The sequence below is a fragment of the Lolium rigidum genome, chromosome 5, assembly GCF_022539505.1.
Source record: "Lolium rigidum isolate FL_2022 chromosome 5, APGP_CSIRO_Lrig_0.1, whole genome shotgun sequence".
Taxonomy (NCBI): Eukaryota; Viridiplantae; Streptophyta; class Magnoliopsida; order Poales; family Poaceae; genus Lolium; species Lolium rigidum.
This window is the reverse complement of record NC_061512.1, coordinates 243,901,823-243,912,340: the sequence shown is the minus strand read 5'-3', so window position 1 is coordinate 243,912,340 and position 10,518 is coordinate 243,901,823.

The window sequence follows — 10,518 nt, the reverse complement described above, 5'->3', positions numbered from 1 at the left end:
CTACAATTAATAAGAATGACTATGCTTATGTGGAGAGCAATAATTTTATGCATGAGACTCATGATAAGAATGCTTTATGTGATAGTTATATTGTTGAGTTTGCTCATGTTGCTACTGAAAGTTATTATGAGAGAGGAAAATATGGTTGTAGAAATTTTCATGTTACTAAAACACCTCTCTATGTGCTGAAATTTTTGAAGCTACACTTGTTTTATCTTCCTATGCTTGTTACTTTGCTCTTCATGAACTTGTTTATTTACAAGACTCCTATGCATAGGAAGCATGTTAGACTTAAATGTGTTTTGAATTTGCCTCTTGATGCTCTCTTTTGCTTCAAATACTATTTCTTGCGAGTGCATCATTAAAACTGCTGAGCCCATCTTAATGGCTATAAAGAAAGAACTTCTTGGGAGATAACCCATGTGTTTATTTTGCTACAGTACTTTTATTTTGTATTTGAGTCTTGGAAGTTGTTTACTACTGTAGCAACCTCTCATTATCTTAGTTTTATGTTTTGTTGTGCCAAGTAAAGTCTTTGATAGTAAAGTAAGTACTAGATTTGGATTACTGCGCAGTTCCAGATTTCTTTGCTGTCACGAATCTGGGTCTACCTCCCTGTAGGTAGCTCAGAAAATTAAGCCAATTTACGTGCATGATCCTCAGATATGTACGCAACTTTCATTCAATTTGAGTATTTTCATTTGAGCAAGTCTGGTGGCCTAATAAAATCCATCTTTACGGACTGTTCTGTTTTGACAGATTCTGCCTTTTATTTCGCATTGCCTCTTTTGCTATGTTGGATGAATTTCTTTGATTCATTAATGTCCAGTAGCTTTATGCAATGTCCAGAAGTGTTAAGAATGATTGTGTCACCTCTGAACATGTTAATTTTTATTGTGCACTAACCCTCTAATGAGTTGTTTCGAGTTTGGTGTGGAGGAAGTTTTCAAGGATCAAGAGAGGAGTATGATACAATATGATCAAGGAGAGTGAAAGCTCTAAGCTTGGGGATGCCCCGGTGGTTCACCCCTGCATATTCTAAGAAGACTCAAGCTGTCTAAGCTTGGGGATGCCCAAGGCATCCCCTTCTTCATCGACAACTTATCTGGTTCCTTCTCTTGAAACTATATTTTTATTCGGTCACATCTTATGTACTTTACTTGGAGCGTCTTTGTGCTTTTATTCTTGTTTTTGTTTTGTTATTTTCATTGTCTGAATAAATACATGCTTGTGTGGGAGAGAGACACGCTCCGCTGGTTCATATGAACACTTGTGTTCTTCGCTTTATCTTTTGGTGTTCATGGCAAAGGTTAAAACTGCTTCGTTCATTTTTATATGGTTGGAAACGGAAAATGCTACATGTAGTAATTGGTAGAATGTCTTGAATAATTTGATACTTGGCAATTGTTGTGCTCATGTTTAAGCTCTTGCATCATATACTTTGCACCTATTAATGAAGAAATACATAGAGCTTGCTAAAATTTGGTTTGCATAATTGGTCTCTCTAAAGTCTAGATAATTTCTAGTATTGAGTTTGAACAACAAGGAAGACGGTGTAGAGTCTTATAATGTTTACAATATGTCTTTTATGTGAGTTTTGCTGCACCGTTCATCCTTGTGTTTGTTTCAAATAGCATTGCTAGCCTAAGCCTTGTATCGAGAGGGAGTACTTCTCATGCATCCAAAATCCTTGAGCCAACCACTATGCCATTTGTGTCCACCATACCTACCTACTACATGGTATTTCTCCGCCATTCCAAAGTAAATTGCTTGAGTGCTACCTTTAAGATTCCATCATTCACCTTTGCAATATATAGTTCATGGGACAAATAGCTTAAAAACTATTGTGGTATTGAATATGTACTTATGCACTTTATCTCTTATTAAGTTGCTTGTTGTGCGATAACCATGTTTCTGGGGACGCATCAATTACCCTTTGTTGAATATCATGTGAGTTGCTATGCATGTCCGTCTTGTCTGAAGTAAGAGAGATCTACCACCTTTATGGTTGGAGCATGCATATTGTTAGAGAAGAACATTGGGCCGCTAACTAAAGCCATGAATCATGGTGGAAGTTTCAGTTTTGGACATATATCCTCAATCTCATATGAGAATAATAATTGTTGCCACATGCTTATGCATTAAAGAGGAGTCCATTATCTGTTGTCCATGTTGTCCCGGTATGGATGTCTAAGTTGAGAATAATCAAAAGCGAGAAATCCAAAATGCGAGCTTTCTCCTTAGACCTTTGTACAGGCGGCATGGAGGTACCCCATTGTGACACTTGGTTAAAACATGTGCATTGCGATGATCCGGTAGTCCAAGCTAATTAGGACAAGGTGCGGGCACTATTAGTATACTATGCATGAGGCTTGCAACTTGTAAGATATAATTTACATAACTCATATGCTTTATTACTACCGTTGACAAAATTGTTTCATGTTTTCAAAATAAAAGCTCTAGCACAAATATAGCAATCGATGCTTTCCTCTTTGAAGGACCATTCTTTTTACTTTTATGTTGAGTCAGCTTCACCTATCTCTCTCCACCTCAAGAAGCAAACACTTGTGTGAACTGTGCATTGATTCCTACATACTTGCATATTGTACTTGTTATATTACTCTATGTTGACAATTATCCATGAGATATACATGTTACAAGTTGAAAGCAACCGCTGAAACTTAATCTTCCTTTGTGTTGCTTCAATACCTTTACTTTGATTTATTGCTTTATGAGTTAACTCTTATGCAAGACTTATTGATGCTTGTCTTGAAGTACTATTCATGAAAAGTCTTTGCTTTATGATTCATTTGTTTACTCATGTCATTACCATTGTTTTGATCGCTGCATTCATTACATATGTTTACAAATAGTATGATCAAGGTTATGATGGCATGTCACTTCAGAAATTATCTTTGTTATCGTTTTACCTGCTCGGGACGAGCGTAACTAAGCTTGGGGATGCCGATACGTCTCCGACGTATCGATAATTTCTTATGTTCCATGCCATATTATTGATGATACCTACATGTTTTATGCACACTTTATGTCATATTCGTGCATTTTCCGGAACTAACCTATTAACAAGATGCCGAAGTGCCGCTTGTTGTTTTCTCGCTGTTTTTGGTTTCAGAAATCCTAGTAACGAAATATTCTCGAATTGGACGAAATCAAAACCCGTGGTCCTATTTTGCCACGAAGCTTCCGGAAGACCGAAGAGGAGTCGAAGTGGGGCCACGAGGGGCCGCCACCATAGGGCGGCGCGGCCCAGGTCTTGGCCGCGCCGACCTGTGGTGTGGGGCCCTCGTGTGGCCCCCCACGTTGCCCTTCCGCCTACTTAAAGCCTCCGTCGCGAAACCCCTGATACGAAAAAGCCACGGTACGAGAAACCTTCCAGAGCCGCCGCCATCGCGAAGCCAAGATCCGGGGACAGGAGTCTCTGTTCCGGCACGCCGCCGGGCGGGGAAGTGCCCCGGAAGGCTCCTCCATCGACACCACCGCCATCTCCATCAACGCTGCTGTCTCCCATGAGGAGGGAGTAGTTCTCCATTGAGGCTCGGGGCTGTACCGGTAGCTATGTGGTTCATCTCTCTCCTATGTACTTCAATACAATAATCTCATGAGCTGCCTTACATGATTGAGATTCATATGATGATGCTTGTAATCTAGATGTCATTATGCTAGTCAAGTGAGTTTTACTTATGTGATCTCCGGAGACTCCTTGTCCCACGTGTGTAAAGGTGACGAGTGTGTGCACCGTGTGGGTCTCTTAGGCTATATTTCACGAATACTTATTCACTGTTATGAATGGCGTAGTGAAGTGCTTATTTATATCTCTTTATGATTGCAATGTGTTTTGTATCACAATTTATCTATGTGCTACTCTAGTGATGTTATTAAAGTAGTTTTATTCCTCCCGCACGGTGTAATGGTGACAGTGTGTGCATCCGTGTTAGTACTTGGCGTAGGCTATGATTGTGATCTCTTGTAGATTGTGAAGTTAACTATTGCTATGATGGTATTGATGTGATCTATTCCTCCTACATAGTGTGAAGGTGACAGTGTGCATGCTGTGTTAGTACTTGGTTTAGTCGTGTTGATCTTTCATGCACTCTAAGGTTATTTAAATATGAACATTGAATTGTGGAGCTTGTTAACTCCGGCATTGAGGGTTCGTGTAATCCTACGCAATGTGTTCATCATCCAACAAGAGTGTAGAGTATGCATTTATCTATTCGTTATGTGATCAAAGTTGAGAGTGTCCACTAGTGAAAGTCTAATCCCTAGGCCTTGTTCCTAAATATCGCTATCGCTGCTTGTTTATTGTTTCTTAGCGTTACTCGCTACCATATTACCACCATCAACTACACGCCAACAAGCTATTTTTCAGCGCCGTTACTACTGCTCATATTCATTCATACCACTTGTATTTCACTATCTCTTCGCCGAACTAGTGCACCTATTAGGTGTGTTGGGGACACAAGAGACTTCTTGCTTTGTGGTTGCAGGGTTGCATCGGAGGGATATCTTTGACCTCTTCCTCCCGAGTTCGATAAACCTTGGGTGATCCACTTAAGGGAAACTTGCTGCTGTTCTACAAACCTCTGCTCTTGGAGGCCCAACACTGTCTACAAGAATAGAAGCACCCGTAGACATCAGAGGTTTAATGGCGGTTGACGGGCTTGATGAAGTGTCTTGATTCGTCCCCGGCAACGGCGCCGTAAAAATAGCTTGATGTCTACGGGAGCTTCTATTCTTGTAGACAGGTGTTGGGCCTCCAAGAGCAGAGGTTTGTAGAACAACGAAGCAAGTTTCCCTTAAGTGGATCACCCAAGGTTTATCGAACTCGGGAGGAAGAGGACAAAGATATCCCTCTCATGCAACCCCGCAACCACAAAGCAAGAAGTCTCTTGTGTCCCCAACACACCTAATAGGTGCACTAGTTCGGCGAAGAGATAGTGAAATACGAGTGGTATGAATATATATGAGCAGTAGCAACGGCACCGGAAAAGTGCTTTGCCCGAGACGATAGAACAAGCGTAGTAACGCAGCAACAGTAGTAACGCAGTAAAACAGTAAACAAGCAGCGATAGCAGTATTTAGGAACAAGGCCTAGGGATTAGACTTTCACTAGTGGACACTCTCAACATTGATCACATAATAAATAACTCTTTCTCATATGTGCTACATACACTCTTTTGTTGGATGATGAACACATTGCGTAGGATTACACGAACCCTCAATGCCGGAGTTAACAAGCTCCACAATTCAATGTTCATATTTAAATAACCTTAGAGCATAATAGATCATTGCAAAATAAACCAAGAACTAACATAGCGCACACACCGTCCACATTACACTATGAAGGAGGAATAGATCACATCAATACTATCATAATGATAATTAACTCCACAATCTACAAGAGATCATGATCATAGCCTACGACAAGAACCACACGGTGCACACACTAGTCACCTTTACACCATGCAGGAGGAATAGACTACTTTAATAACATCACATGAGTAGCACACAACTAGTAGCGATACAAAGCTCATCATATGGATCTCAATCATGTAAAGCAGCTCATGAGATCATTGTATTGAAGTACATAGGAGAGAGATTAACCACATAGCTACCGGTACAGCCCCGAGCCTCGATGGAGAACTACTCCCTCCTCATGGGAGACAGCAGCGTTGATGGAGATGGCGGTGGTGTCGATGGAGAAGCCTTCCGGGGCACTTCCCCGTCCCGGCGGCGTGCCGGAACAGAGACTCCTGTCCCCCAGATCTTGGCTTCGCGATGGCGGCGGCTCTGGAAGGTTTCTCGTACCGTGGCTTTTTCTTCTCGAGGTTTTAGGTCTGGGACCTTTATATAGGCGAAGAGGCGGAGTTGGAAGGTCGAAGGGGCGACGACACCATAGGCTGGCGCGGCCAGGGCCCAGGCCGCGCCGCCCTATCATCTGGGGCCTGTGTGGCCCCCCTCTGGCGACTCTCGGGTGTTCTGGATGCTTCCGGGCAAAATAGGAACCTGGGCGTTGATTTCGTCCGATTCCGAGAATATTTCCTTACTAGGATTTCTGGAACCAAAAACAGCAGAAAACAGGAACTGGCCCTTCGGCATCTCGTCAATAGGTTAGTTCCGGAAAACGCATAAATATGACATAAAATGTGCATATAACATGTAGATATCATCAATAATGTGGCATGGAACATAAGAAATTATCGATACGTCGGAGACGTATCAGCATCCCCAAGCTTAGTTTCTGCTCGTCCCGTGCAGGTAAACGATAACAAAGATAATTTCTTGAGTGACATGCCATCATAACCTTGATCATACTATTGTAAGCATATGTAATGAATGCAGCGATCAAAACAATGGTAATGACATGAGTAAACAACTGAATCATAAAGCAAAGACTTTTCATGAATAGTACTTCAAGACAAGCATCAATAAGTCTTGCATAAGAGTTAACTCATAAAGCAATAAATCAAAGTAAAGGTATTGAAGCAACACAAAGGAAGATTAAGTTTCAGCGGTTGCTTTCAACTTATAACATGTATATCTCATGGATATTGTCAATGTAAAGTAATATAACAAGTGCAATATGCAAGTATGTAGGAATCAATGCACAGTTCACACAAGTGTTTGCTTCTTGAGGTGGAGAGAGATAGGTGAACTGACTCAACATAAAAGTAAAAGAATGGTGCTTCAAAGAGGAAAGCATCGATTGCTATATTTGTGCTAGAGCTTTGGTTTTGAAAACATGAAACAATTTTGTCAACGGTAGTAATAAAGCACATGTATTATGTAAATTATATCTTCCAAGTTGCAAGCCTCATGCATAGTATACTAATAGTGCCCGCACCTTGTCCTAATTAGCTTGGACTACCGGATCATCGCAATACACATGTTTTAACCAAGTGTCACAATGGGGTACCTCCATGCCGCCTGTACAAAGGTCTAAGGAGAAAGCTCGCATTTTGGATTTCTCGCTTTTGATTATTCTCAACTTAGACATCCATACCGGGACAGCATAGACAACAGATAATGGACTCCTCTTTAGTGCATAAGCATTTAGCAACAATTAGTATTCTCATAAGAGATTGAGGATATATGTCCAAAACTGAAACTTCCACCATGATTCATGGCTTTAGTTAGCGGCCCAATGTTCTTCTCTAACAATATGCATGCTCTAACCATTAAAGTGGTAGATCTCCCTTACTTCAGACAAGACGGACATGCATAGCAACTCACATGATATTCAACAAAGGGTAGTTGATGGCGTCCCCGGGAACATGGTTATCGCACAACAGTGCAACTTAATAAGAGATAAAGTGCATAAGTACATATTCAATACCACAATAGTTTTTAAGCTATTTGTCCCATGAGCTATATATTGCAAAGGTAGAGGATAGAAATTTAAAGGTAGCACTTCAAGCAATTTACTTTGGAATGACGGAGAAATACCATGTAGTAGGTTGGTATGGTGGACACAAATGGCATAGTGGTTGGCTCAAGGATTTTGGATGCATGAGAAGTATTCCCTCTCGATACAAGGTTTAGGCTAGCAAGGTTATTTGAAACAAACACAAGGACGAACCGGTGCAGCAAAACTCACATAAAAGACATATTGTAAACATTATAAGACTCTACACCGTCTTCCTTGTTGTTCAAAACTCAATACTAGAAATTATCTAGACTTTAGAGAGACCAAATATGCAAACCAAATTTTAGCTAGCTCTAGGTGTTTCTTCATTAATAGGTGCAAAGTATATGATGCAAGAGCTTAAACATGAGCACAACAATTGCCAAGTATCACATTATCCAAGACATTTTACCAATTACTACATGTAGCATTTTCCGTTTCCAACCATATAAAAATGAACGAAGCAGCTTTCAACCTTCGCCATGAACATTAAAAGCTAAGAACACATGTGTTCATATGAACCAGCGGAGCGTGTCTCTCTCCCACACAAGCATTTATTCAAACAAAAACAAACAGATGCTCCAAGTAAAGTACATAAGATGTGGCCGAATAAAAATATAGTTTCAAGAGAAGGAACCAGATAATTTGTCGATGAAGAAGGGGATGCCTTGGGCATCCCCAAGCTTAGATGCTTGAGTCTTCTTGAAATACGCAGGGGTGAACCACCGGGGCATCCCCAAGCTTAGACTTTTCACTCTTCTTGATCATAGTATATCATCCTCCTCTCTTGACCCTTGAAAACTTCCTCCACACCAAACTCGAAACAACTCATTAGAGGGTTAGTGCACGATAAAAATTAACATGTTCAGAGGTGACACAATCATTCTTAACACTACTGGACATTGCATAAAGCTACTGGACATTAATGGATCAAAGAAATTCATCCAACATAGCAAAAGAGGCAATGCGAAATAAAAGGCAGAATCTATCAAAACAGAACAGTCCGTAAAGATGGATTTTATCGAGGCACCAGACTTGCTCAAATGAAAATGCTCAAATTGAATGAAAGTTGCGTACATGTCTGAGGATCACGCACGTAAATTGGCATAATTTTCTGAGTTACCTACAGAGAATTAGTCCCAGATTCGTGACAGCAAGAAATCTGTTTCTGCGCAGTAATCCAAATCTAGTATGAACCTTACTATCAAAGACTTTACTTGGCACAACAAAACACAAAACTAAGATAAGGAGAGGTTGCTACAGTAGTAAACAACTTCCAAGACACAAATATAAAACAAAGTACTGTAGCAAAATAACTCATGGGTTATCTCCCAAGAAGTTCTTTCTTTATAGCCATTAAGATGGGCTCAGCAGTTTTAATGATGCAATCATGAAAAATAGAGTATGAAGCAAAAGAGAGCATCAAGAAGCAAATTCAAAACAAATTTAAGTCTAACATGCTTCCTATGCATAGGAATCTTGTAAATAAACAAGTTCATGAAGAGCAAAGTAACAAGCATAGGAAGATAAAACAAGTGTAGCTTCAAAAATTTCAGCACATAGAGAGGCATTTTAGTAACATGAAAATTTCTACAACCAAATTTTCCTCTCTCATAATAACTTTCAGTAGCATCATGAGCAAACTCAACAATATAACTATCAAATGAAACATTCTTATCATGAGTCTCATGCATAAAATTATTACTACTCCCAACATAAGCATAATCAATTTTATTGGTTGTAGCGGGAGCAAATTCAACAAAGTAGCTATCATCAAATATAGGAGGCATATTGTAATCATAATCAAATTTATCCTCCATAACAGGCGGTACTATAAGACTACTATCATTATAATCATCATATATAGGAGGCAAAGTATCATCAATGCTTGGGGGACTAAAAATATCATGCTCATCAAAGCCAGCTTCCCCAAGCTTAGAATTTTCCATATCATTAGCAACAATGGTGTTCAAAGCGTTCATACTAATATGTTCCATAGGTTTTTTAATTTCCGCATCAAACCATCCATGTCTTAAATCAGGAAATAGAATAAGAAGCTCATTGTTGTCCATTATGCCAAACTAGTGTGAACAAGAAACAAAAAGATGCAATTGCAGGATCTAAAGGAAATAGCTTCGAGTACTTACAACGGCAAAAATAGCTTAGTAGCCGAGATCCGGAGTGTGAGTACCTTTTACCTTTCCTCCCCGGCAACGGCGCCAGAAAATAGCTTGCTGTCCACAACTGGCGCGTAGTTGACGTGGGAGGTTTAATGGCGGCTGACGGGCTTGATGAAGTGTCTTGATTCGTCCCCGGCAACGGCGCCAGAAAATAGCTTGATGTCTACGGGAGCTTCTATTCTTGTAGACAGTGTTGGGCCTCCAAGAGCAGAGGTTTGTAGAACAGCAGCAAGTTTCCCTTAAGTGGATCACCCAAGGTTTATCGAACTCAGGGAGGAAGAGGACAAAGATATCCCTCTCATGCAACCCTGCAACCACAAAGCAAGAAGTCTCTTGTGTCCCCAACACACCTAATAGGTGCACTAGTTCGGCGAAGAGATAGTGAAATACAGGTGGTATGAATATATATGAGCAGTAGCAACGGCACCGTAAAAGTGCTTTGCCCAGGACAGTAAACAAGCGAGTAGTAACGCAGCGAGTAGTAACGCAGTAAAACAAGAAACAAGCAACGATAGCGATATTTAGGAACAAGGCCTAGGGATTAGACTTTCACTAGTGGACACTCTCAACATTGATCGCATAATAAATAACTCTTTCTCATATGTGCTACATACACTCTTTTGTTGGATGATGAACACATTGCGTAGGATTACACGAACCCTCAATGCCGGAGTTAACAAGCTCCACAATTCAATGTTCATATTTAAATAACCTTAGAGCATAATAGATCATTGCAAAATAAACCAAGAACTAACATAGCGCACACATCGTCCACATTACACTATGAAGGAGGAATAGATCACATCAATACTATCATAATGATAATTAACTCCACAATCTACAAGAGATCATGATCATAGCCTACGACAAGAACCACACGGTGCACACACTAGTCACCTTTACACCATGCAG